The 23,333-nt window shown below is 40.5% G+C and overlaps 2 pseudogenes; both read left to right on the top strand.

Moving 5' to 3' along the window:
- Positions 1-12,337: 12,337 nt before the first annotated feature.
- LOC148020305 (NADP-dependent glyceraldehyde-3-phosphate dehydrogenase pseudogene) lies at positions 12,338-13,726 on the top strand (annotated as a pseudogene).
- Positions 13,727-19,263: 5,537 nt separating this feature from the next.
- LOC148020304 (NADP-dependent glyceraldehyde-3-phosphate dehydrogenase pseudogene) lies at positions 19,264-20,703 on the top strand (annotated as a pseudogene).
- Positions 20,704-23,333: the final 2,630 nt, after the last annotated feature.

Below are 23,333 nucleotides of genomic sequence, written 5' to 3'. Positions count from 1 at the left end.
TGATGAGATGGTTGCTCCTATTCCAGGAGCTTTATTTTGAAGTGGTTACTAAGCTTGGCCATTCCCATGTCCTAGCCGATCAAGAAGAGGAACAGGATGATCCAGACCTTCCTGATGCTTCCTTGTTTCTAGTTGAAACAGTTACTCCTTGGTATACAGACATAGCCAACCTCCTGGTAACTCAACAATATTCTCCTAGTATCTCAAGCCTTGAAAAGAAGAAGCTTTTGTTAGAATCAACCCTCTATACCTTGTTAGGCGGTGCACTATACAAGAGAGGCAAATATAAAGTGCTACGAAGATGTGTTGCAGGAGATGAAATCGGCATAGTATTGAAAGCATGCCATGATGAACCATGTGGTGGACACTTCCCAGGAGAAGCGACAGCAAGGAAGGCTCTATTAGTAGGATACTAGTAGCCGACCCTCCAGAAGGATGTATATGACTATTGTAAGAGATGTGATACTTGTCAGTGAATGGGGAAACACACCAAAACAAGTGCCATGCCACTGCAACCTATTCTTCCCCTAATGTCACTTGAGAAGTGGGGGATTGATTTTGTGGGTCCCGTTGATCCACCCACCAGAAGGAAGCAGAACAGATACATCTTAGTATGTATGGATTATGTCACAAAGTGGTGTGAAGCTAAAGCTCTCAAGCGAGACAATGGTAACAGCATAGCCCTGTTCATGTACGAGAATATTATCACCCGTTTTGGCAGTCCCCTCGAGCTGGTAAATGACAAAGGTACTCATTTTCTTAATAAAATCATGGAGGAGCTGATAGAGCTATATAAGATCCGCCATCACTAGTCCACTTCCTATTGTTGAGAATCAGCAATCACACTCAAACAGCCTCTTTGTATGGAATCTCAGGGTCAAGGATATGCAGGCTAACTTATCCCATATGCACAATAGTGCCTACTGCAGTTTCCTACTTTCCTATAAAGCATTGTACTTGCTTCCTTTCTTAATGCAATGATAGTACTCTTTTCATTTCAGTAAAGTGTCAATGTCATTGTCCACATACACAAGATTGTGTTTATGAGTCCAAGTCTCAATCTTGGAACCTAATTCACTTGTGTAACAAACAGTGTCCATTCCATTATGAGTCTACACTTCTCCTTCCATCCTCCATAGCTTCCGGTTATGTCATGCTCTAGATCCCGCATTTCTAACATGGTATCAGAGCCCAGTTGGGCATGGCATTGCTTCTCCAGCCTCTCTTGATTCTTCTGAACCTCCATCCAGCTCAGTGTCAGTGTATGACTTCTTTTCTCAACTCTACTCTCACTGAAGCTTCCATGGCAGCCATAGCCAGCAGCACCCTGTCAGATTGAACTGCTTATATCTCACTCCACAGGTCAAATCTCTTGGAGCTTCCTTCTGGAAAAGTATTCCCCAACTCATAAAGCTTCCCTGTATCACATCAATCCAGGACATTGGACCATCTGGAGCTCAGCATTGTGAAAATCCCCAATCTCTGTTCTGTGTCTGCCATAGCCAGACAGGACCTACCTTGCTTGGAGCTTTCATAACTCTTCAACCAGGCCATTTCAGCCCACGATTTCTTCTGGAGAGTTGTTCCTCTGCTCAAGGCGTTTCATCTTGGCACAATAATCAATGACATTGATGCTCCCTGGCTCCAGCATTGCAGAAATTCGACCTCGCTGTCCAGATCTGCACCGATTCTGTTCGCGGCACCTGCGCGCTGCATACTGACCACGATCTGCACAATCTCTATGGGGCTTTGGTAGCCCATGACATAAGCTTCCTAGATATGTAAAAAGTTTTGAAAATGATGCACTGTAGCTCCTGCAATAAGCAAAAAACCAGGCCCCTGTCTCAGAAACCCTAATTCCACCATAGCCAAAAGCTTCAAAATCTTGACATTTTTCACTGTTTCTCTCACTGAAGTTATCAACAGTGATTTTAATCACTGAGCAATACTCTCTGAAGTTCGTTAAAGTACTGTCACTCAGATCTGAAGACATCAGCATCAAATCAAGAAGGGGAAGATCACTTGGAGTAAAAGACTTTTGCAGATTTGGTATTCATTGACACTCAGTTAGTGCTTTTTAGCACTTGTGTCTCTCAATCAATTCTTCTGTTGCTCAAATCTAATAAAGTCTGAAGTTGATTTGCTACTGTTTCCGTAAATCCAACATGGGCAAAGACTCGCCAAATGCTCGATTCAAAGGAGTCGGATTCCACACTTGGCAAACCCGCATCAAGCTCATTCTGATGAAGAAGGGTCTCTGGGCCATCACAAATGGCAAAGAGAAGAAACCGCGGGACGCGGACCTTGCAACTACTTGGCAAAAGAATGATGACAGAGCCCAGGCCATTATCAAATTGGAGCTAGACGACAGTTATATCCATCATGTGGATAACTGTGAGACCTCACAGGATACATGGAAAAGACTTGACACCCTGTTCGGTGCACAATCTAAATCATCAAAGTATGGTCTCCTAATTGAATTCTTCAGGCTTGAAATGAAGTCCAGCACATCACTTGCCACACATCTTAATTACATGGAAGGACTCCTAACCCAACTTGCAGGAATCAACATTAAAATGGATGAAGATGTTTGCATCGGTGTTCTACTTAAGAGCTTGCCTCCTGAATATAATAACGTATCAACAACTTTAATCAACATGCCAAATCCTGAACTTGTTGATATCCAGGCATCACTGTTAGAAGAAGAAAAGAAGCTAAAAACTAAAGAAGAACCAAGTACCTCTAGAGATGAGCATGCATTATATGTTGGCAACAGGTACAAAGGCAAGAAAGATCAGCTCTTTTGTGACTTCTGCAAAAGGACCGGACACACCGAGAAGTTCTGCCACGCAAGAAAGAGATCCCAAAAGGCCTATCTAGTCGCAGTCAAAGAAGAAGAAGAAAATGGAGCAAAGGAAGAAGAAGATGAAGATGAAGACCACCAGGATCGGAAGGACAAGACTCATCAGTCCTTGTACTCTCATAATTCTGATAGACTATTTTAATAGCCTTGTATTTTCCTTGCCCTAATGCTTCCTGCCATAAGCTTTGTAAACTCCTTATGTAATGTAGCATTACAGTCCCTGTACACTTTGTGAGGCCCCTGTTACAGCCTCTGGATGTCCACCATGTTTATGGTACCCACACTTAGCTTTTTCTGCAACAGCCTCTGGTGTTTTGCCATGTCTGTGGTATACCCACACTTTGCAGGTGGTTCTCATTACAGCCTCTACACACTTTGTGCCTTTCCTAGTTGTGATTGAGGAGGGGTGTTGAGAATCAGCAATCACACTCAAACAGCCTCTTTGTATGGAATCTCAGGGTCAAGGATATGCAGGTTAACTTATCCCATATGCACAATAGTGCCTACTGCAGTTTCCTACTTTCCTATAAAGCATTGTACTTGCTTCCTTTCTTAATGCAATGATAGTACTCTTTTCATTTCAGTAAAGTGTCAATGTCATTGTCCACATACACAAGATTGTGTTTATGAGTCCAAGTCTCAATCTTGGAACCTAATTCACTTGTGTAACAAACAGTGTCCATTCCATTATGAGTCTACACTTCTCCTTCCATCCTCCATAGCTTCCGGTTATGTCATGCTCTAGATCCCGCATTTCTAACACCTATTACCCAGAGCCAATGGCCAAGTTGAAGTCACCAATCGCATCCTCTGCTCGATCCTGACAAGAACGATTGCCGAACATCGTCGCGACTAGGAGGATTGACTTATAGAGGCCCTCTAGGCATATAGAACCTCCCATAAGGTAGCTACAGGATAGACCCCTTTTCAGCTAGTGCATAGTACAGAAGCCGTCTTCCCTGTTGAGCTGGAATTGCCATCTTTGCAAGTGGCAGTTAAAGAATACTTGGGAGATGATGAGTCACTGCAACGCCGCCTCCTGCACTTGGAATGCTTGGATGAGATATGGCGGATGGCCCTACAGTGTATGAAAACCACTCAAGTGCGACGCAAGGCCTATCATGACATTTTTATCAAGCACAAGGAGTTCAAAGAAGGTGATCTTGTCCTAGCCTATGATTCAAATTTTGGCAAGTTTCCTGGCAAGCTTCAATAACGGTGGATGGGCCCATACAAGGTACTTGCTGTCAATCCTAATGGCTCTGTTCAGGTGCAAACTGTTGATGCCTTTGATGATCATTTCTTGATCGATGTCTATTGTTTGAAGAAGTACTTCCCTTCCTGGGGATCTTGACAATCACAGTCGACCTACCCTCCCCCTTTTGGGTGTCGCACTGTCCTTCTCTTCATGCTCCTGATAGCCCTTATGATCTTCCTCATGAGGCGGTCTCATTCTGATAGCCTCTCACAAATACCTCTCAATCCGACCTTCTTCTCTTCTCGTCTGATCCAACAACAGTGACGAGGTTGGTCGTGACACATGGTATTTTTACCATTCTCTTTCTTAACGAAAAAAAAGAAGAAAAAAAAACAAACAAACAAAACTATTACTCGGAGAAAAAAAAAGAAATTCCCTATCATAACAGGCCTCCTTCCAAGAAAATGTATAACACCCTTGGGCGGGAAGCTGATTGTGGAGAAGATGGTAACACTCATAGTTCACGATAGCTGATTCATCAGAGCAGTGCACCTTTTCAGCAAGAAATTTGAAGCCACCTCCCTTTCTGCGTTGTCTCTGCAATATCAGTCCGTCTGCCCTTCTTAATAGACAAACTTTCTTACAAATCATTGAAGTACAAGATTTGTTGGCTGTCTCCCCAAGTACCCCTCATCTTCAAGATCCTGATGAAAATAGTCGACACGATCTTCATCACCAACCCCTTGAGTGATGTGAGCTTTCATCCTCACAGGATGGGGACATGAGTATGGGTTGCCCTTTGTAACTTTCAACAGAGCGTGAGATAGAGGGTGGGGTGAGAGACTAGTCTTTCCCTTCAAATCAAATGAGAGATGAGATGTGTGAACAGAGTGTTGCATGCACGAGATGGGCCTCACAATGCACAATGCACAATCTGTTCCTGTGCATTGCACCATAAGGCTCCCTGGCCTTCCTTCTTGTACTGTATGCCGGCACAGGGTGGGATGCACTATTGCACCATCAAATGCGCACAAGGTATACAACCTCTGCACAAGTGACAGTGAGGATTACATCAATGGGTTTCAGGAATGAGCTACCCTTTGTATCTTTCAACAGAGCGTGAGATAGAGGGTGGGCTGAGTGTGACTGGTGTTTCTTCAATCAAGTATTGAGATGTGAGGATTGAGGGCCCTTACGACCATTGGAGTCAGGTACGTTTCTGTTTCCCTATGCACCCACGAGATGGGTCTCTGCCATCACAACACATGACATGTCACTCTGTTCTGTACATGGTACTGCAAGGCTCCCTAGCCTTCCTGCTTGCACCTATGTGAGACGGGTTGGACATACTAATGCACCATTAATTGTGCACCCTAGCATACTCCCTCTGCACCACCCCCTTTTCGATTCCTAAACTAGGTGTGAGATCTAGGTTTCTATCAATATTACCTCGAGTGATGTAAGTTATGGGGTGAGCGACTGTTCTCTCATTCCATTTGAGTGCTTGTGAGTTGTGTCTCTCCTTCGTCAACGACACCTCCCCCACGGGCTTCATCAACTAGCTACCTCCGTGGGTACTGTTGAATGGTCCCTGCCATGCTGGTTGAACGCTGGAGTGAGTGGTGGTACCTCCTGTAGCCAATTCCAACCCTTCTGTAGCAGTGACGGTTCCTTCGACCATACGCGAAACGGACCAAGTGTTCCTAGCTCTCCTTTTTTGTTTGCAAGTGTATGTGAGGACTTAAGTATGGGGACGTCAAAGTTTAGTTGGTTCACGAGTTCTAGGTTATGTTGCTGTATCTAACCCTGCCGAGTAAGGTCTTAAGTGTGGGGACACATCCATGCGTATCAGTTTTGCATATCATCACGAAAATACATCTATCCATCTCCAAATGCAAAATTTCATTTTTTACACTCTGCTAGGGTCCCTTCCCCACTTCTTCGTTCTATTTCACCCTGTCCCCGGGGCTGTTCTTTGTCTATTTGCCTTTATCCTTTGTTTTGTGATTTTTCCATGCGAACGCACCCTACATTCACTAAGACTCACATCCAACCTTACAATCATTTTTTTCCCTTTGAATTGTCAATTTTTTCTTTTTACCAACCCCTATTCCGACCAATGGTTCTTGAGTTATTAATTTTTGAAGCCATTCTCGTAAATTGTATTATTTTCCATGTGAACGTGCCTTTATTGCTTCAGAACTGTGATTCAACGTGCCCGCCCTGACAACCCCCTTCCCCTTGCTATTTTTTGTTTTTACTCCATGTCATTCCGATGCACGGTTGGTCCGCTATTGATTTTTACTGGTTTTCAAGACCTTTTCGTGCATAATTTTCATATTTTTCCCATGTGCACATGCCCTGTTTGCACCAGACGTCCCGTTTAATTTGACAGCCATGTCCCGCCAGCCTTTCCTCCACTTTTTCCTTTTCCCTCCCCCCTCTTTCGACTGTCGGATTTTTTGTTACTAATTTTTCCATGTGTTTTCGGGTGTCTTTTTTGTGTTTTTTGCATGTGAACCCCTCCTCACTCTACCAATAGTGACTTTTGATGTGACAGTCCTATGAGTTCCCTTCCTCTTGACATTTTTCCTTTTTACTGTCCTCTATTATTCCAATGCACAGATCATTCCATATTAATTTTTGAATTCCTTTTCGGGTACGCTTTTTGGGTTTTTCCCATGTGAACATATCCTCTCTCAGTCGAACCTATGTGTTGACATAATAGGTTTGTCAGGCACATTATTTAGTACATTTTGCCTTCTTTCCGCACTTCGTTCCGCCGAGCGGATTTTTCGATATTAATATACGTATGTGTTTTTGGGTCTTTTTTTATATTTATTCCATGTGAACACCTTGATTTTGCCTCGAACGTCGTGTTGCATTTTTCTATCATTTTCCCCTCGTGTCCCGGTACATTTTTTCTTTTTTCAGTTTTTCGATCCGATGTACGGTTTGGATTTTATTAATTTTTATTCCTTTTTGCAGTGTGGCCACGTCTCTCGTGTCGCGCGTGAATGCACTTGTTTTTGGTTTTACGCGCCTCGGGATGCCTCTGTGCCTCACGTGTCACTGTCCCCGCCCCGTCTGATCCCGCCGATGTAAAATTTTTTAGTCCCGCCCCGCACCTGTGCGTGGGACGGGGGCACACTCACTTTTTAATAGAAACACAAAAACAACACACAAAATTTTATTTTAAAAAATAAGATAAAAAATAAACCTAAATTTAAAAAAAACAAAACACACAACACCTTTTTTTTTTTAAAAAACACCCTCACATCCAATAACAAATCACCACACCTACAAAAACAAAAACAAAAAAAGAGAGAGAAAAAATAAACATAAAATACAAAATAAAAACACATCTAAATTATAACTAGAAATAAAATAATAATAATAATAACAATCCCACCCAAACATTAATCAACATTAATTAAATCAAATGTGATCCCCCTAATATTTTTTTGATATTTATTTATTTATTATAAAAAAAATAAACATACTAAGGTGCTTTATTTTTTCCAATCAGTGGTTTTTTCTTTTTTGATTAGATTAACTACTCAATGTGCCCTCGATCTCTTGCATACATACCCCTACTAGGTATCTCTTTTTCATGCTTTATTTATTTTTGGTCATCCCTTAACCACAATTAATTTTTAAAATGAACTTTATTCACCCACTTTTCCATGCGCGCTCGCGCTAAACACACATTTTTTTAATAACTTAAAATCAACCCACCATTCACTTTGCATGCGCTACGTGTGCTTCAGAGGCACTTTAATTTTAAATTAAAACGAATTAGCTGTCACAAAAATGTACGCGCTGAAAAAGAAGAGCGCTTTAGACACATTAAATTTTTAATCAATGAATATGCATTTAGAGACCTAGGTCTGGGGATCGCAGTGTGGGTTTCTTTAAAAGCACCGTTTCACATTAATAAATTGCAACTAAAATTTTAAAAATGAATCGTCATTTTCTTATTAAGATTACAACCTAATAAAATTTCAACCATTGTTAATAATTTCTTAAAATGAACCCTTCACTAAAATCATTCCGCTCACTGTACTTTTTCCCATTTTTCAATAAATACGCTTCGTGGGATGGGCACGTATAGTCCTTTAAGCTGATATTGTTTATCAACGTTTTTTTTAGGTCCTGATTATGTTTTTGAAGTATAATGGTTTACTTGTGTGATACGATTACGGGTGCAGTCTATCGTTTTCTTTTTTTTGGCTGATACGGGGTTTTGGGTGACTGCTTGTTGCATAGCATGAAGCTTTCGGTCGTATATGTGTAGGAGTCATGCCGAATTTTTTCTAGGATGTGGATTGTTTGGGATGGTCAATTGATTAGTTACGTTTGTGTGTGCTTATTTTGATTGATTTCTTTTTTATAGCTATTTTGTTATTTTACAGGCATTCTCTGTGATTGTCTATGTTTGTGGTGTGTGTATATTCCATCTGAATGGCGCCTCAAGCTTCTCCTCCTTTCTAGTATGTCCCATTGATCAATAGGGATTATTCTTCCCTACTAACTTTTGAGCCTATAGCGAAAGCACGCCTTGCAACTTTCGTGGCTACTTCACTCTCTCTGATTCCAGACGATCCAGCCCTATGTGATGAGTTTCTTGCGTCATACAGTAAGAAACCGGACTTGGTTCGTGGTACTTTCATGGTCTTGACACCTAGAGGGTTAGGGAAGGCTTTGTCTCTTCCCTACAAAGGAGAACGCTTTCTGATAGCCAGACAATTATTCTCAAATGACGAGATTCTCAAACTGTTACAAAAGCAGACTAAAGAGGTCCTTGATGTCAAGAAGGTGATTAACACTTTAGGAGTGTCTTTTTCAATGATTACTGATCCTCTTTGGAAGCTAATCTACCAATTTCTCCAAGATAGGTTCATGCCTGCCAAAACACCATTCCACTACTTGTCCAAGGAGCTCTTCACAGCTTCCAGTATGGTGTTAAAAGGGGTTGCCATTGACTGGAGTACTTACCTTCTTACGAAGATGGACCAACATTTTGTCAAAGTTACCAAAGGGAATGTTACCAATGTAACTTATGGTTTATATTTTATATGCTTTCTTGACATATTCCGGCCTTAAGAAGGGTGTGCTTCCTCCTCCCCCATCTGATCAAGTACCTCCCTCTCCACCTTCAGAAGATTTAGAACCCATTGACATCGTGGATTTTGAATCCCCTCCTCCATTGGTCATTCAGCAAAAGCGCTTGAAGCGTGTAGCAGAGAAAGTTCCACAAGTCATTCCTTCAGTACCAGTGCCTACTACCTCTGGAAGTGACCTTCCTGCCTATCTCACATGCAACAACTTATTCAGGGCACATCGAGAGGGTTCTTTGGAAATATCAGTTCCTTCGCTAAATAGTTTAGTGTCAGGAGATGCCATTCCTTTCCTTTGTAATGACATCTAGAGTTCTGTTGAACTCTCAGTGATAGTTTGTGTTCAATAGTTATATGCTTCTTTCTATGAAGAATTGATGCAATCCAAAGACCAGATGCATAAGGCAACCACAGAGTTAGCCTCTGCTAAAGACACTCTTGCTGATTTGTTTAAGCAGATGGAGAAGCAGACACAAATGATTGAGACCTAGAGAGAAGAAATATCTTCTTTGAAAATTCAGTTAGCAGAAGCTCAGTTAGAGGCCCCTAGAGTTTTGGAAGAGAAAGAGAAAATCTCCAAAGAAGCTCAAGAGTTTAAGACTCTTTTAGATACGAAACTCTCAACTTTGTAGGCTGCTCACAATACATTGGAATCCCAAGCTTCCCAGATTAAGCAGTTTCAGGACCAATTGGTGCAGTCATGGTCCATTCCTCCAAGTCCTAGTGTTCCTATGATTCCTTCTATACCTCAACCATGACTTTGCAGTTCTCCAGAGACATGCCACATTATGTCCATTGTTTCAAGATAAAGTGGAAAGATTGAAGTCTAGGATGGATTTATTATGGTCTACATTTGAGCAATTTCAAGAGTATGTTCCTCCGGACCATTCCTTTTTTGTCCACTATCAGTTGCAGAAGTTGGCCTTCTATATGAAGCTCTTTACGATGGATCTCCCTCTTCTAGAGGATGGTTGGAGTGGAGCTTAGTCTTCTGATTTGCTAACAGAAGTTGTCCTATGGTCTTTGAAGATTCCGTGATAACGAATACCGTGTTGCTGTCTTATATGTATCTACGAGGTGATCTGTTAATTTCAGATGATGTAGATCTGGCTTGGTATGTGGGGGATGTGGTCTTACAAGCTACCTTATATGTCAACTATTTGGAGTTGAGGATAGATGACATGTTCGAGTGCTATTCTTCTAAAGTGGCTACTTGCCCTGACACTTCACGGCATTCAATGATTGATTCTGTAGTCCTGAACCAACGCTAGAATACAGCTTCTACTTATGTGCAGAGCACTAACCAACTGAGGGGGGATCTCCTAGCTTATCTTTCTAAGAACCATCCTTTTGATTCATCCTTCTTTGATGCCTGCCATCGACGATCTGTTTTAGGCCCTCTGTTTCTAGCTTATTGTACTATCAACAAATGGCCCATCTCTACGATGCTTATTTTTCCCTTTATCAATCAAACTCAGTAGTTTTCTTACCTCTCCTTTTTCAACCTTAGGGTTTTCCTCAAATTCCAATCTTTACCTATTGTTCTTTCATTGAAGATCGAGTATTTTCCCATTCTCCACCATGTCCTTCTCCATCTATCTATATACCTTCTACTTTTCTTGCTTATCAATTGACACCTTTCCTAATTGATTCGCTTAAATTTTCAGCCACTCCTTCTTTAGCTTATTCCTCATTTTATGATTTCGCCTACCCATCTCTTCATCCCCTTTTACTTATTCCACTTCCATCTCCTGCCACTTCTATTTCTCAACCCCCTCAATTGGTTAGTGGGTACGAAGGATTTGACCAGCAGATTCCAAGAAGAAGAGGACGGAGCTCAACTGATTATCTCACGGGACCACAAATTAATTGGCCATTAATTCCATGGGATTGGACAACTGCTAGTCAAGCATACCAAAATTACCTCCATTTTTCTCAATAATATTCACAATATCTAGATGCTTCAGTGAGATTGATAGCTCGTTTTTCTTGGTACTTAGCATATATGCATAGGCATTCCATAACAATCAAAAGGCCATTCCAAAGCTTTGTATGAATGTCAATGTGAACATTGATTCCCAACAGTTGAATGTCCTATATTTTCATGCCCTTTGTCTACCTAGTAGATACCTTGTTTTGCTAGAACAGATGTGATGCCTTCAATTCTTTTAGAATCCTCCAAAATCTTTTGTAGATGAGTCTTTATCCCTGGATCGTTTTCGTAATCGTTAAGCCTTTAAGAGGGATCATCTTCATTGATATCCCTAGATGTATCTTCTGTGCTTCTATAATGAGACATTTTTTGGAGGTGCCATTCAGATGGTTGTGTTTGTGTGTGTATTGTATTAATTTGTATGTGATGAGTTCCTGCTGGTTGAATAATTTTTTCGATAGCTCTCTTCTCAACTATTGATGGTGATGGTGGATGGCAAGCCTATGATGGAAAGCTGAAGTACCTCTTATATCCTTTATAAATTTGTTATGGCTTTTTATTGTTTATTAGATCTGTTAATGAATAACGAAGTTTTCCTTTAGTAGTATTCTTTTCTAGAGATACAGGTGATAAGTTGGGGTCGTGGTTTGGAGTGATTGTTGAAGATACTGAAGAAGACTAAATTGAGCTCTTTATTGAACTTACATTCTTCTTTTCCTAAGGTCACACCCAAGGACACTTCCTCTCTAAGTGTGGGGCTATGTTGAGAGTGGAAAAATACTAAATTTTTGACTGATTTTTGTTGTTTTTGAGGTCTGAATGATTGATTTTTGATGGAATTAGAGTTGTTGTGCTGCTGCGTATCCGAGGTGTGGAGTCCACCAAAAAGTTTGTGTGTGTGACATTCGTGTTTTTTGTATACCTAGTCGTTGTGTTTGCATTTTGTTCTGTGTGTGGCTTGCGTGTTTGTGTGTGTATGAACCCTAGCTTTCCCGAGTGTGTTTCCATTTATCGTCTCAAACCCGTGTGTGTGTTGGGACTTCGTTCCATTGTAAATAATATTATCTGTGTGCATTTATCTCTGCGTGTGTGTAAATGAATGTTTGTGTGTGTGTGTGTGTCAAAAATATTGAACCGTTGCCAAGGTAGTTTCCTGAAGCGGGGGAGCATATATCTCATTAGAGATGTTTGAGAATGACTTATTGCTTATTTGTAGCAATGCAATGAGTTACAATGTTAAAGATACACTATACTATAGAAAGGATAAAGGACTTACTGAGCTGGATCACTTGAGCTATAGCCCAAAGAATACTTCTCCATTGGAGACAATACTTTCAAATAGTGTGCTAGAAGGATTCTTAGAAAAATTGCAAAAAAAAGACACTTATGGAATGTTCGCTGAACCAGTTGACCCCAAGGAGGTACCAGACTATTCTGATTACATTAAGAATCCAATGGATTTCGGCACCATGCGAAAAAAGATAAGTAGGGGGGATAACAAGCTTTTAATCTTAAAAAACAATTGTGCTAAATCCTGCTTTCCCTGCGATTAGTCTGGGATTTTATGCTCAATTCCGTTGATTGCGTAAAAAAAACACACTCTGATATATGCGAAAAGCATGGACAGTCGTCCTGGGAGGGAGAAAAAGCCAGTCGGCATACATTCGTAAAAAAGCTTGCATATTCAAGAAGAAGGAAGAAGGGGAAAAGACTCGCAATTTGATCCAGCTTTTATGAGATGATTGGTGCCGAAGCAGGCTGATCTGCCTCCAGATGGGCTCGATTTGCTACCGCATGGATGATTACCTAGAGGACTATGTTAGAGGTTGTTTTAGGGTCCTGCCAACTCGCTGGATTAGCCCTTCTGCTGGCAACTTCCATTGTTTGGCAAATACTGGCATGTGCGCTATATAATAACTGGTGGCCTATGCTAACACTGATCATGTATATTCTGATTCCCATTCCTTTGATGTTCTTTGGAGGTGGTTCAATTGACATGGAGAGCTCGTCTATTCGTGAGTTCGATCAAGACACCAATCGATGGTTCTAACCCGAGGATCAACGAGGCTGCAACTATCTGGAAACAGTACAAGGACCCTATTGTAGAGTGCCTTGTCAAGGAAATTGCAAAGCCCTGGAAGGATGTCGCTACCGAGATTGTTCAACCAGGAAACGAATGAAACAAACTAAGTCTTGCATCAAAGATACCTTTGGGATTGGTGTTGGCTATTTCGCCTTTCACTTATCCTGTAAATTTGGCAATTTCTAAAATTGTGCCTGCCTTAAAAGCAAGAAATGCAATAGTCTTGAAGCCACCAACACAAGGTGCAGTTTCAGAGCTTCATATGGTTCACTGCTTCCATTTAGTTGGTTTTCCCAAGGGTCTGTTTAGTTGTATTATTGGGAAGGGCTCAGAATTTGGTGATTTTCTGACTATGCATCCAGGGGTTAACTGCATAAGTTTCAGTAAAGGTGATACAATTATTGACATTTCAAAGAAAGCAGGCATGGTTCCTTTTCAAATGGAGCTTGGTGGCAAGGATGCCTGAATTGTGCTTGAAGATGCTGACCTTGATCTTGCAGCTTATCTACAAAAAGGGGAATACTCTTGATTTTGAAGTAGTGTATTAAACCTTGAAGACTCTTGGAAAAACTCTGCAAAGTGAGTTCAAAGAGGATACTCTTGTTGGAAGATACTAGCAGAGCAGATTTTCTTGCCTTGATCATTTATTGGAGTTGAAGACATTCTCTTGAAGACTGGATGACATATTTGAAGCTCTTGTATTCTAATATATATCTTAATGTGGTTTCTTGAGAGGATTGACTCTCTTGATTGATCATTATATTTGTAATCCGTCTTGCCGCTTGTATTTGAACCAAAAATTGTAATACACTTAAACCATGGCATCATATTCGTCTTGATTATTTGCTTCGCTTGATCTTCCGTCTTGGAATTTCTCAAGGACCTTTGTGGTCGCGACTTTGTTTTTGAAAACACTTCGACATCTTTGGTGAACCCGATGTGAAAGCGTCGCATTAAAAAAAAATTTCAGGATGGGAGATACTTCAGCATCAATTTCAGCCCCTTCTACGATTCCTACTTTGTCCTCTACTTCGACTCCATCATCGACTTCTACTTCAAGTACTTCTACGGATGATTTAAAGCAAATTTTGCAAAATATGTCTATGTATATACAACTTCAAAATCAGCAAACACAATTGTATATGCAGCAGCAGCCGCAGTTACATCAACAACAGTTGTCTCAGCAAAGGCAACTATATTCGGAGCAAGAGAATGCAATCAGCGCGACTAAGGCGATTGAAGCAGTTGAAAATGAAAAGAAGCTATTTGATGGCCATATTGTATCGGCTTATTTGAAGACGTATGAGATTAAGATGGGATTTTTTGGAGTACCGTCAGGACTTATGAGTAAATATTTTCTTTGCCTTATCACACCCGCCTTGAGTGTAAAAGTGACTGATCTTTTCCTTTAAAATTCGCATTGGCAAGATTTTAAGAAGGCCTTGAAAGAGGAGTATTTTCTTGAGGACTTTGGGATGGCTACACGGCGGTCATTCTGAGAGTGGGTCTACATGCCAAACAAAGGTCTAGTAGCTACTTCAGAATTGATGCAAGAATTTGAAGAGAGGTATATTTAGCTTGATGCCACTGAATAAAGAGCATTGGATATGAGAAAGTTGAGCTTTTCTTGCAAGCTGCAGATAGTGCTCTTCAGGAAGAATTAGGAGAGCTTCTTGAGGATCGCACAAAGCCTATGGTTCTTAAAACAGATTGGCAAGATGCCCAGGATGCGGTCTCGACTTTGACCAAGAGGCGGATATGGAAGACCTCCCTACAGAATGGATCTATGACACTGATGTCATCTTCTGCTCCTATCTCAGCTTCTACCCCTATCATTTCTTCTCTTCCTCAACCAGTTACTTAGCCTATGCCAGTGCCTACTATTTCTAATCCTCATGTTCCTCCTGTTCCAAGACCGATGCTGGCTCCTTCTACTTCGAAATCATCCGCTCCTTTGGCTCCTTCTTCTCTTGATGACATAATCAAAGGCATAATGGATTTGACACTGGAGTTAGTTAAAGCAGAATTAGTGGGAAAATTAAAAGAGCAGTTTGCCTTGACCGCGCCTACTATTTCTTCTAGTGCTCCTAGTGCACCTAGGAGAGATCGAAGATGTATTTGGTATGATAGTACGGACCATCAGCATTGCAGGGATTGCGAATCTTTTCAAGATGCAAGGAGGAAGAATTTGATATTTTGGGGACAAGATGGCAAGATCTGGTTGACTGAAATAGGAGCTTTGCTTGCTACCAATTTTGGGAAAGGCGGAATGAAGAAATTAGTAGATGGCATGGCTGCGCGTACTTCCTATGTGGCAGCTAGAGGAGATGCCTCTGCATATGGAGTCCAGATTGAGAAAGGTTCAGAGAGTCAATCAGAATTATGGACCTATGCTATAGAGACAACAAACAAGGGGAAAATCCAACAGACTGTTTTGACTAGTGCAGGTTCTAGCATCAGGTTTGAGACAAGTTGGGATTCACCTGTTGACAGGTACACTATTTATGCCTACTTGGCTAAGTCTCATGGAGTAGATGTACTTGTTCGGGAGAAAGCGTAAGAGAGATAAAGAGAATCCAAATGCAGCTAAAAAGACTAGAGGGCGTGAGTTTGTTACTCCACCTACTGCAGGGTCGTCTTCGAGACCAGGGCCAGAATGACAAATGGAGGATGCTCAAAAGAAAGAAAAGAGGCAGGAACCTAGACAAAGAAAGCATTTAGGATTTAGATTAATGTTCGATATTGAGACATCTACGGACATGAAGAAAATCTTTAATGACAAGATACTTGGCAGTGAGGTGACTTTTACTATTTCTGAGGTTTTGGGCATCTCGAAAAGAGAGTTTCAAGATTAGTTCCAAGAAGTCCTGAAGAGAAAAACACATACATTGCCTACTACTGATACACAGGGAGTTTTGATTGGGGAGTTGGATGAAGATGAGGATGAGGTTATGGTTGAGAATGCTTCTATTTTTCCACAGACAGAGAAAAGAGTTCAGCCTATGCATTATGCTAAAACTGATGAGCCTATCTTGGTACCACATAGTCACTTTTCGCGGAGTCATTGAGCTAGGGCAACTACAGAAACAATGGTAAAAATTGGAGAGAAATAGGTGCCTTATGTTGCTTTGGTGGATCATGGTTCAGAGATTAATCTCATAGTTCGTGGAGTTTATGAAAGTAATAGATGGCCTATGGATGCAGAGCATGGGTGGCGTATGAGAGCCGCCAACAACACTACAGGTGATTTGTATGCTGCCTGTCCCAGTGTCATGATTTCTATTGGAGATGTAGAGGAGGATTTCCATTTCTTTGTGTAGGATTCATGCTCTTACCCCATAATCCTAGGACAGCCATTCATCACAGAGATGCACATGGAGACGAAAGTAATGGATGATAGATCTGCTTATGCATGAATTCGCAGTAAAGATGGTATGAGAGCAGTCCAGTCTATGACTGTGTTTGTAATTCATGCTAGAAACAGGGATACTCTTCGAGATGCGCCTTTGCCCATTGTAAGGGATTCGGGTTTTCATTAGGTACTGCTGTTCCGCGAGATGACGGTGGTACAGAGCAGAGGAGATTGGAGTTCTTGCCTCCTGGCAACAGTGTTTTATCCTCCAATTGTGTTGAAATTTCAGCAAACAGTTCGATGAGTTATCAGAAGATTTCTAAGTTGCCTAGCCAATTTTGAGGAACCCAGAGCATATAGGCCATAAATTTTCAGCAGAGACTCTTGCTGAATTAAAAATTGGAAATGATGATTTATTGCTACCTTCAAAGAAGCAGTGCTTTCAGGATATGCTTGAGCGACATGGAAGGGAGTTTGCTTTCTTCTCGCATGAGATTGGATGTGTGAATCCAGATATTGTTGCCCCTATGGTAATCTTTACTATTCCTCATATTTCATGGAACCTCCGACCTATTCTAGTGCCTAGGGTACACCTACCAAAGCTAGTTGACTTGTTGAATGAGAAAATTAGGATGGGAATCCTAGAGCCGTCATCTGCATCATACGCAAATAGGTGGTTTACGGTTCCAAAGAAGAATGGTACTCTCCGATTTATATAGGACATGCAGCCAGTAACCAGAGTTACTATCAGGAATGTTGGTATAGGTGCATTTGTGGATGATTTTGCAGAAGCATTTGTTGGATGTGCCATCTATTCTTTAGGTGACTTGTATTTGGGATATGATCAGTTTCAACTAGCCTTGGAAAGCAGGGACATAACCACTATGAGAACTCCTATTGGGCTTGTCAGGATCTGTACCTTGCCTCAAGGTGCCACTAATTATGTTGCGCATATGATAAATGCCATGCATAAGGTCGTTCGTGAGTAGATACCTCAGCTTACCATGCCTTTCTTGGATGATGTGCCCATTAAGGGGTGTGCAGAAGAAGAGAAGAATGAGAGTCTAAATGAGCAGGGATGCAGATACTTTGTGGCTGATCATATTGCAACTTGTGAAAAGATTTTGGCCAGGTTAGAAGAAGTGTAATTGACACTATCGGGGCAGAATTTGTTTTTGGAGTAAATGAGGTCGTCATTGTTGGACATATGTGTGGGTATTATGGCAGGAAACCTTCATCTGCAAAGGTGGATGCTATAGGAAAGATTATGGAGTATAGTTCTACCACTTTATAGGTACGGAGATTCATTGGAGCTTATGTGTTTTACATGATTTGGATACCCCATTTTTCACATATAGCAGATTGTTTATATTAGCTTCTTCGAAAGGGGCAGAAATTTTATTGGGATGAGAGCCATACTAGAGCCATGCGAAAATTGAAGAAGTTATTGCAGGTTGCTCCTACTCTCAAGAAAGCAGATTTTAATTGCAGAAGGCCTATTGTATTGACAGTTGACACTAGTTCAATTGGCATAGGTTGGGCTGTGGGTCAAGAGGATGCAGATGGAAATAGGTACGCTATTCGGTTTGAGCGAAAGTCCTAAATGAGAGATAGAGGAGGTATCTGCAAATCAAGAGGGAATTATTGGGAATTGTTACGGCTCTCAAATGCGACAAGGAGTATTTTATTGGAGCCCCAGTTGTGGTAGAGACAGATTGCTTGCCATTGATAGGTATGATTACGAGTTGCTCTACTCCGGATATAGCTATGCTGAGATGGATTGCATACATCAAGTCATTAAATCCAGAATTTAAACACATAGCAGGGAAGGATAATCCAGTGGTAGATATGCTGTCTAGAGTGAGATATGATGATGAGGAGACACTACTTGCAGAAGAGGATGATGTAGAAATTTCAGCCGCTATGGTTGATCATGTTTGCCATGTCTATGATATTGTGACTTTCATAGAAGAACTCAATGTTGGAGATTGGTTGCAGATTGGTAAGTACCTTAGTACACTAAGCAAAAGAGATGAATGGATAGATGAAGAGTTCAAGAAGATCAAAAGAAAAGCCTATGGTTATTTTCTCAAGGACGGATTTCTTTGGAAGCACCCGAAGAAAAGAGATGGATTACCCTTGCGGGTTGTCTGCAATAAAGAGACCCACTTACAGGTGATGAGAGAGTTTCATGAGAGTCCTAGGGCTGGTCATAGAGGAGTGTGGGCTACTTATGAGAAAATCAAGGAAAAATATTGGTGGAAAGGCATGTACAGAGATGTTTCTCGCTTTGTAGAGACTTGCAGATGTATTCCATGGTGCGTCATCGAGACGACGAGCTTCACCTGACCTATCCACTATGCATTCATTATAAGTGGGTAGTTGACTTGGTTACTATGCCGATGGGTCTATGGCAGATGAGATAATAATATTATCTGTGTGCATTTATCTCTGCATGTGTGTAAATGAATGCTTGTGTGTATGTGTGTGTGTCAAAAATATTGAACCAATGCCAAGGTAGTTTGCTAAAGCTGACAAAGCGATACAAGAAATCCCGAATCTAAGATAAGAAGAAATACAAGAATGCCCTACAAGTGGACCACTAGGAGACTTGATGAATGGGTGAAGCAAGATTAGTTGGAACTTGATTCTACCGAACATGGAGGAGATGAAAAAGTTGATGATAAAGCGGGGGAGAATATATCTCATTAGAGATGTTTGAGAATGACATATTGCTTATTTGTAGCAATGCAATGAGTTACAATGCTAAAGATGCACTATACTATAGAAAGGATAAAGGATTTGCTGAGCTGGATCACTTGAGCTGTAGTTCAAAGAATACTTCTCCACTAGAGACAATACTTTCAAATAGTGTGCTAGATGGAGTCTTAGACAAATTGCAAAAGAAAGACACCTATGGAATGTTCGTTGAACCAGTTGACCCCAAGGAGGTACCAGACTATTATGATTACATTAAGAATCCAATGGATTTCAGCACCATGCGAAAAAAGATAAGTAGGGGGGATAGCAAGCTTTTAATATTTAAAAAAAATTGTGCTAAATCCTACTTTCCCTGTGATTAGTCTGGGATTTTATGCTCAATTCCATCAATCGAGTAAGAAAAACAAACTCTGATATATGCAAAAAGCATGGACAGTCGTCCTGGGGGGAGAAAAAGCCAGTCGGCATATATTCGTCAAAAAGCTTGCATATTTGGGAAGAAGGAAGAAGAAAGGGGAAAAGACTCGCAATTTAATCCGGCTTTTATGAGATGATTGGTGCTGGAGCAGGCTGATATGCCTCCAAATGGGCTCGATTTGCTGTTGCGTGGACGATTACCTGGAGGACTGCCCTCCTTATGTTAGAGGTTGTTTTAGGGTCCTTCCAACTCATTGGATTAGCCCTTCTGCTGGCAGCTTCCATCGTTTTGCAAATACTGGCATGTGCGCTGTATAATAACTGGTGGCCTATGCTAACAGTGATCATGTATATTCTAATTCTCATTCCTTTGATGTTCTTTGGAGGTGGTTCAATTGACATGGAGAGCTTGTCTATTCGTGCGTTCGATCAAGACACCAATCGATGGTTCTAACCCGAGGATCAACAAGGCTGCAACTATCTGGAAATAGTACAAGGACCCTATTGCAGAGTGCCTTGTCAAGGAAATTGCAAAGCCCTGGAAGGATGCCGCTACCGAGATTGTTTGACCAGGAAACGAATGAAAAAAACTAAGTCTTGCACCAAAGATACCTTTGGGATCGGTGTTGGCTATTCTGCCTTTCAATTATCCTCTAAATTTGGCAGTTTCTAAAATTGTGCCTGCCTTAAAAGCAAGAATTGCAATAGTCTTGAAGCCACCAACACAAGGTGCAGTTTCAGAGCTTCATATGGTTCACTGCTTCCATTTAGCTGGTTTTTCCAAGGGTCTGATTAGTTGTATTATTGGGAAGGGCTCAGAGATTGGTGATTTTCTGACTATGTATCCAGGGGTTAACTGCATAAGTTTCACTGGAGGTGATACAGGTATTGACATTTCAAAGAAAGCAGGCATGGTTCCTCTTCAAACGGAGCTTGGTGGCAAGGATGCCTGCATTGTGCTTGAAGATGCTGACCTTGATCTTGTAGTCTATCTACAAAAAGGGGAATACTCTTGAGTTTGAAGTAGTGTATTAAACCTTGAAGACTCTTGGAAAAACTCTACAAAGCAAGTTCAAAGAGGATACTCTTGTTGGAAGATACTAGCAGAGCAGATTTTCTTGCCTTGATCATTTATTGGAGTTGAAGACATTGTCTTGAAGACTAGATGACATATTTGAAGCTCTTGTATTCTGATATATATCTTGATGTGGTTTCTTGAGAGGATTGACTCTCTTGATTGATCATTATATTTGTAATCCATCTTTCCGCTTGTACTTGAACCAAAAATTGTAATACACTTAAACCATGGCATCATATTCGTCTTGATTATTTGCTTCGCTTGATCTTCCGTCTTGGAATTTCTCAAGGACCTTTGTGATCGCGACTTTGTTTTCGAAAACCCTTCGACCGAGTGATGTATGGTTGTTAATGGAAGTGTTTGATAGTTTTTTGGATGATATTTATTATTTTTTGGAAGTTCATGATGATTCTTAGTAGAAATATGAAGCTCTGTGATGTTCTGATAGGTTATGTTAAGATTGTGATTAGTTATGATACCCTTTGTATAGCTTCTGTTTTGTTCTGATTTTCTTCTGTATGAAGCATGGACTGATAATTGATGAAGGTTGAAATCTTTTTGAAGTTTATTAAATATTTTTTGATAGTTTGAAATGGTTTTAGTATGAGTTATGAGGATTTGATGCTCTTTGATGACCTTCTGTAGCCCTCTGAAAACCTTTTGTAGAGCCTCTGTCTCTACTTTGTATCTACTCTGTTCCTATTCTATGTTGTTCTGTAGATCTTCTGTAAGTGTTCTGTAGAATGTAGGTGTTACTTTGGGAAAGTTTTCTAACTTTTGAAAATGATGAATCTAAGTTCAAAAGAGCTAAAACAAATAGAAGAAGCAACTATCAAAGACTGAAGAGAAGATTGGAGAGACAGCAGTAGTGAGCTATGAAGAGACACTATAGCAGTTTGGTACCTCTTCTCATCAGATATACCTCTTGGGAGGTGTAAGAAGGATTATTAAGAGTCATTATAGAGTATTGTATTGAGGAGATGATGTACTATTGAGAGAGAGAGAGAGAGAGAGAGAGAGAGAGAGAGAGAGAGAGAGTTAGAGATAGTCAATTTCTATCAAAACAATGTATCTTTATATGAGAGATTGAGAGAGAAAACTATGAAAACATTGAAGATGAATAGTATGTGATTGATTTCCATTCAAAAATGGTGTATTCCTTTATATTCCTTGTTCTATTGATGGATTCTATGAAGATGTTGAAGATTATGGTTGATTCTATCAAATCCTGGGAGAAATCTACTATGATGTTGCGCGAAGATTTGTTGTTTTCTTTGTTTTGGTCATCAAAAGAATGAAATAAAAGCTTGTTGATGTTACAAGATAGATTTTCTTGCAGAAGAATCCCCTTTTCCTTAGTGTTTCTCTCGGGGCTCTATGGCTACTCCTCCTTGAACACCCATCATAGTTCACTATCATCTTCTTTGTCTCTTGCTCATACAATTTGTAAGTCTTTTTCTCATCAGTATAACCCAAGAAGATACATTTTATACTTATTGGATTAGCTTGTTTCTCTTATCCTTTGGAATATGTGCATAACATTTACATCCAAAAGTTCTAAAATGTGAGACACATGATTGCTCACCAAAATAGCTCATGAGTGTTGAGATGGCAAGCTCAACACGTGCAGACATTGATGATGTAAAACCTAGCTAGATGGGTCCGCACATCTATACTCAGCATGTCAGTGGTTATTATGATCCTCATATGGCTACTGACTTATCACTTATTAGATCTAGCATGTTACACCTACCTACAGAGCTGGCATAGATATAGCATTAGTCTATTAGTATATTCAATTATGCACTCTTTGACTTAGTAAGCCACTTTTCTTTATGTTGTATCTTATCTATACTTTGTGTACATTGTATTATGTGTAGAAGAAGAAGAAGAAACTAGCAAGAAAATGTTTTGGCCTCCATATCTCTTCTTGTGTTCTTGAGTGAGCTTCCTCTTGTGTATACGGTGTGTGTTTGGCACATCAGCTCAAGCAAGTCCCCTCACCATGTGATTCTTGACAATGAGGATTTTTCCCCTTAAGAACCTTGTGTAACCCCAATTGAGAATTTAGACTATAGTATTAACAGCTCCTTGTAGTCCCTTGCCCTTAAGCATGCACCTTGCTATTTCAACAATGGTGCAATTTGAGCATTCAATAATGTCATTTTGTTCAGGTGTGTGAGGTTGCATCAATTGATTCTTAATTCTTTTGCTCTTGCAAAAGTCTTCAGACTCCTTTAAGTTGTTTCCATCAACATCTATTCTAAATTTCTTCACACTTCGCCTTGTTTCATTCTTAACCAGTTTTAGCCATTCTTTAATTTTACCAAGAGCTTGAGTGTTGAGTGTTGAAATGACTTGTTTTTTGGCTGATTTTTGTTGTTTTTGAGAGCTGAATGGTTGATTTTATGAGATGATTGATTGATTTGGAAGTGGTTTGAGAGTGTTTTGGATGATATTGATTGTGTTTTGGAAGATCATGATGTTTGTTGGTGGTTCTGTGATGTTCTGATAGGTTCTGAATGGTTCTGTATACCTTCTGTTTTGTTCTGTTTTGGTCTGTTTTGT

The sequence above is a fragment of the Lygodium microphyllum genome, chromosome 19 (genome assembly GCF_053477565.2).
Source record: "Lygodium microphyllum isolate KBCC chromosome 19, Lygodium_microphyllum_v1.1.10, whole genome shotgun sequence".
Classification (NCBI taxonomy): domain Eukaryota; kingdom Viridiplantae; phylum Streptophyta; class Polypodiopsida; order Schizaeales; family Lygodiaceae; genus Lygodium; species Lygodium microphyllum.
The sequence above is the reverse complement of the archived record's forward strand: the minus strand, read 5'-3'. Positions and strand labels throughout refer to the sequence as shown.